A 6000-nucleotide genomic window follows, 5' to 3' on the forward strand; every position below is an offset into this window, starting at 1 on the left:
ATGTAGTAGACTTCCACATCAGTTGTTTCTTCTTCATTGAAAGGTCAGCTTGGAAGGACCCAATACCCAATCACCAGAATCCACTAGGATAACACATAAAAATATAAAAGAGTAATGTATCTTTTTTTCCTCTTGTTGGCTAGTCATCATTTCACTTGACTGACACTCTATTCAGAATGACCAGGCCAAACACAAAGTTGAGAATTTTAGCCAGGGTGAAGACACACACACTCATGTAACTGCACTGCTTCCAGCAGCCAAGCTAAATTGCCCAGACTTAGCAGGGCACCTCCACACACAGGACTTGGTGTGCATTGACTAAGTACCAGTGCAGAGAGAAAAAAACCACTTAGACAAATCTTCCTCTTGCAACCTCACTTGCTCATGAGAGTGGCTGAAACAGCCTTTGCAGTTAGATGGAGCAGGATGAATGTCTTTGGTGGCTTTAGGCACACAGTCAAAGTATTCTGAAAATGTAGCAAACATGAAAGGTTACCTTGAAAGCAACCTGCAGCAGCAGCCAGTCTGCTACTAAGCCACAAAAGTACATCCATTAAGGATCTGGAAATGTCTTATTTGGGAAAGCTGTTAAGTACCAAATCAATGAAGATATAATTTTAGATCACTGAGTAAGAATGCAGCAAAAAAGGTATTCTAGTCATTTTTGAAAAAAACCAGACCAATTCATAGAACTAGGAAAAAAGTACTGTCTGCTGTTTTATACCAAGATGCCAGTTTTTGAGTAATTTATACAGCATCGGGTCACAGAGGATTTCACAATTCTACAATAAAGATGAAGGAGAAGCTGAAAACATAGAAATTAAATGCAACTGCATCTCACAGCATGAAAGTAATGTACATGAGGGGTCTTTCCTCTTTTATGGCCCTGCAGAAGAAAGCAAGAACACTAGGCATCATTAGCCTCCAGAAACTTCTCCCAGAGATGAGAACCCCAATGGATTTTACAGAACCATCATCTGTCCCTGATCTATCCTTCCAGCCATAAGACTGCTACTAGCCAAGGTAAAACAGATCAAGTCCTCTGGCACAACTGAAACAACTGAGGGATAGATTCTTTCTGGTTTCTTGACCTCAGTTCTGATCTTCCCCTCATCAGATGGCACAGCTTTAGGGTTACTCTGACTGGCATTATGTGAGAAAGCCCCATATGACTTTTACAGCTTCCAGATAAGCACTTTGCCTTATCCTGGCACAGTCATTGTGCCAGTATCTGAGAAAGCTGTGATGTAGAGCTGACTGTTGTTTTTGCAGCAGTAATGCTTGCCAATATTTACTCAAGGAAGAGGAGTGGCAGACGGTTACAAATGAGTCATTAGTAAATAATGCAAAAACATTTTTTAGCTCACCCTGAAGTAATCCCTTGGGATTGCTGAAGATCCCTAGGAGAAACAACATCGATACCATGGAAATAGATTTAAGGAGAGTCTAGTTACAAATTCAGAGGTAGAATCTTGATTGAAGCAAATTTTATAGTGCTTCTTTGTCTCATGACCATCTATGTTTCCAAATAATTTTTTATTAACTACATTTGCAAATGTTTGTAGTCCTTGAAGCCAGTGTTCTGAAAGCCCAAATCAGGCTCCATAGTATCATTACCTCATAAATAATTTTCTACACATAACTGAGTGTAATGCCTTTTTTTCCCCCTAAATTAGACATTGCAACACATGCATACTCAAAATCAGACATAATAGCAGCTGAACCACTGAGCTGAGCAAGTAATTGTGTCAATGCAGTGTGACTCATACATTAAATAAGAAAATTCTTATAGAGCCAGTATTTTTATCTATTGAAGTGCATTTTCTCTCCTCCACCACCATGGTGCAGCTATTGCTTATGGATTCAGGCTTAAGGTAGCATCAGCAAAAAATCAGAAAATCTAAAATAAATCTATATGAGTCAACAGTTAGGGAGTGGATTTTACTGGGAGCCTCCATTCATTGTGACAGAAAAATTTAAAAATGAAGGCAAGTGAAGGCAAGGCTAGACAAACAAAATGTCAATTACGATTCCTTTTTAGAAATTCAGTATATCTCATGAACATGCCTTCATTCTACTTCCTCCAGTGGACTGACACATATTGTCCTTGACTTTAAGCCTCAGCCACAGTGGTCTCAGCTGTGTGCTGTACTTCTGTAAATTCCCATCCACCCAGTACCATCTTTAACCACAGCAATCAGCCAGCCACCATACGGCTTAGTTGTTTCCTTACAAGCTTGTGCCTTATCAACAGGATAGATCCACATAACAGAAGCACTTGCAGCAATTTTCAGAACCAACAGAAAAACAGGTTTATCTAATTAGTCATTGAAGAAGGCACTGAAGTTTCTCAAAAACTTTGAAACATTCCCTCTTTCAGACTTCCACTCCTCACTTGTGCTTCTGTCAGTAGAGCTTTAGATGTGAAATTTGGTGCTGCTGCTGCCTAGCAGCGTGTACATAAGGCAGCAACAAAAAGGAGTTCTGCTGGTGCCTAGAAAACCCCAGCTCAGCACAAAATCATTGTAAACTTAGCTAGATGAGCTAGCATTGCTCATCAATCATCCAGAATTAGCATTGCACTGCTGAGTGGCTGAAAAACACAAAGGTCCATTACCAGACAAAATATAAAATCAGAGCTGACAAATGGAACTCTGCCTTTTTCCTACAATCAGAACTGAAACATTGTATTCTACAGGTCATAAGCTGCACTGGTTCTCTGAGAGCACCCAACAACTACAGAGCTATAGCAACTCTATTCTTTTTTGCCAAGACCAACACCTCACATAGCAAGAAATGTTTAGCCATTGGGGAGCAACCAAAAATCATGAAGAAAACCAACAAACTGCAGCTCTGCTTCACTGATAGTTGGTTTTTGTTAGTCATCTTTACTGATCTTACCCATCTACTTTAATCTGACATCTGTGTACGGGCACATCTCTCACGTGCAAGTGCCACACACACTTACAGCTGTCTGATGCTTGCCTTCCTGTATGAAATGAAAGTAGAGATCCTTCTACAAGCCCCAAGCCTCTAACCAGACAATAACCACATCATAACTTGATTCTGAGGATCTGGAAGACAATACCACTTCTTAGAGTTATTGTGCCATCTCATCAATATAAAAAACAGTATCTCCTAATCAAGAAAAAATGTATTTCCCAAACTAGGAGCATTATTTTGAAATTTTTCAGCTTACAATGTCCAGGCACACTCAGATTTCTCCCCTCAGAATCACTCTCCCTATTGGTAATTGTATCTTTCTCCAGATAACTAGCAAATTACAGTTTACAGGGTGCAAGCAAATTACTATAGAGGTAGTGCTCTGGTTGGAGAGACAGAAATAGCGATGTATTTGCTTGAGAGTTGCCTGGCGCTTGCCATTGACCACCACGACATGCTGATTAGTGTACAACACAATTTATCAGCCACATGTTCCAGGCTGGAATTCTGTGCCTTGCAATCTGTGCTCTAAAAATGTTGTATTTAGCTGCTGTTGTTACCTGCTAGACTGTAGTTTGAAAGTTTAAAGTGCAGAAAACTCCTAAATCACCAAGGGCAAGCAAAGACGTTATCATTAATTTAAAAATATATCTATTTAAACATACATTCCTACAGAGCAAAATGTAGTGAAGTAGGTTGCTAAAACTGCTAGATACTAATGATCACAACGCCACGTTACACCCTGCTGAGACTCCAGCAGATGCTCTTTGCAAAGTGCCCCTGACAGGCCAGCAGCATCACCAGTGCAATTTGCAAAGGCATTGTGTTAGAAAAAGCTACAATTTATGGCAAGCAAGTGCAACAGAACGATGCCAGTTCCCCATCACCAGAGTAAACCTACCTAATTTCAGCAGTGCTTGTCAAAATAATACGACTTTGAATAGAAACCTAAGAAATTTAGGCTGGTCTGTATCCTGCCTATTCTCCTTTTACTTCTGTTCACTTGGTTGTGAGATGGAAACAAGAAGCAGCGCTGTCGCCTGCATCAGTAACTAACACAAGAGTTGCACTTCTGATGCAAGTAATTTTATAGCAAAATGAAATACTATGCAAAGGGAAATTACACTAGTGAAAAAGGCTAGGAAAAGAATATAGTCAGAGTTCTATAAAGAACAAAATAGTTCAAGAAAAACCAAAATAATCATAATAAAAAAAATGCTATGTTCTGTTACAGTCTGGTTACTAGGAACCACATATGAGAGGCAGAAGTGAGAAAGGCAAATAAATCAAGCCTTTCGCTTTGCTACAATTGATTTCTAAAGCTTCTCCCTTGCTCTGACATAACAGATAGGCTCTTTAATAGAAAGTTTATAAGCTTAAATACATATTTCAAAGCTGTCCATCACTCTGGCACTTGGATGGCTTTTGAGAAATACACCATTAAAGCAAAATCATCGCTCTGGCCACTGCCTTCTTGGTGTGTTCAAAACTGTCACAGCCATCAGCAGAGAACATCCAAGGCCTAAAGCAGAAGAAACCCTCTCTTTGTGAGGGAAAAAAAGACACCTGAATAAAATGTCACACAGCCAACACTTGGAAATCTGGGGAATGTTGCCTTCAGGGCAGAGGAAAGTTAATTGAAGACAAAACATTTACAGTAACAATTAATAAATCAGAATTAGTCATAATTAGATGGCTGACACTGATAGATCTGCAGTTTGATACACTACAGATATATTGTGTGGAAGCATTTCAGTTCTAAGATTTTAACAGTGGGAAAACGTAAGACTCACATTCCTGGGTGGGCCGGACGACTGCTGAAATTTAACATATATGGTAATTTAATTGAAACATTACTACAGGGGTGGGCTGAAGACAGAAAAAAACATTTCAGTATAGCATTGACCAAGGGAACCACTACTTCCTTGCCATTCTTCCCCCGGCTGCATTCTGTTTTCTAAGAATTACAAAGATTAGAAAAAAAGAAAGAGGAACCTGAACAACTAAAAACAATTTTGTGGTTGGTTACTACTTAAAATGCCAGTATGTCTAGATCCATTCATTCAGAATGGCCTCCAACTTAAGATAGTGGTTCTAGTTTCTGTAATTCATATTTGCAAAACATGAAGATTTCCCAGTTGTATCACAACTTTTTCTAGGCAGGATTACACCAAATAGTCCTTTGATTCTTGACTCTGAAACTGCATTATAAGAAAGCATCTCATTGGTTGTCCACAAAACTGTGTTTTCAGAGTTTTGCACTAACTCGAGATTGGAATAAAGTAAACAAAATATGAAAAATATTTCTGTGCATCTATGTGCTTGGGTCAGGACAACAAACTGAACTTGTACATCTTTTGCAATGTGAGCTGGAGACTGCTGCCTTGGACACCAGGAGCGAGGATGCACTCTCTCATGCTGATGTAGAGAGGTTGCTTGCTGACCCACTGTAGGCATTCAGAGGATTTTAGGGATTTCCCCAGAGTTCAGTCTTCTATTTGACACACTGAAAAAATTACCCTATCCTTTCCTTGGAGTAAGTGACCTACACAGTGTACCTCAACATTTTTCCACTTCTCTCTGTGCCTTGTACTAAGAAATACCCTGGTTTTCTACACAGGATAAGCATTGTGCCTGCTCTGCCATAATGCCTGTCTGAAGGCAAGAGGAAGCACTGCCATTGGCAGGGCATCCCTAATCAGCTCAAACCTTCTGCCTCTTGCTTCCAAGCCACCAGCCCTTCTATTTCTGTACAAGCTTCATGATCTCTGGTGGCATAATGTGGCTGTGGTGCCTTCCTTGGGTCTCCAGATGCTTCATGTTTGTGGTCTGTTACACTGGCTAATAACCCATTTCCTCATGTGGCTTAGGGTGACCTGATGAAAATGCACATATTTGGGGATATATGCATGTGCATTATATGCACACATTAGGATTTGCCCTCCTGTGATATCTCAAACTTTAAAAAAGCATTATGTTTTGCTTGAATACTATACTTCATAAGGTTGCCATTATAAACAGTGATGTTTGATAAGTACTTCTCATTTGCAAAATGAA

This window comes from Corvus cornix, chromosome 6 (assembly GCF_000738735.6).
Source record: "Corvus cornix cornix isolate S_Up_H32 chromosome 6, ASM73873v5, whole genome shotgun sequence".
Classification (NCBI taxonomy): domain Eukaryota; kingdom Metazoa; phylum Chordata; class Aves; order Passeriformes; family Corvidae; genus Corvus; species Corvus cornix.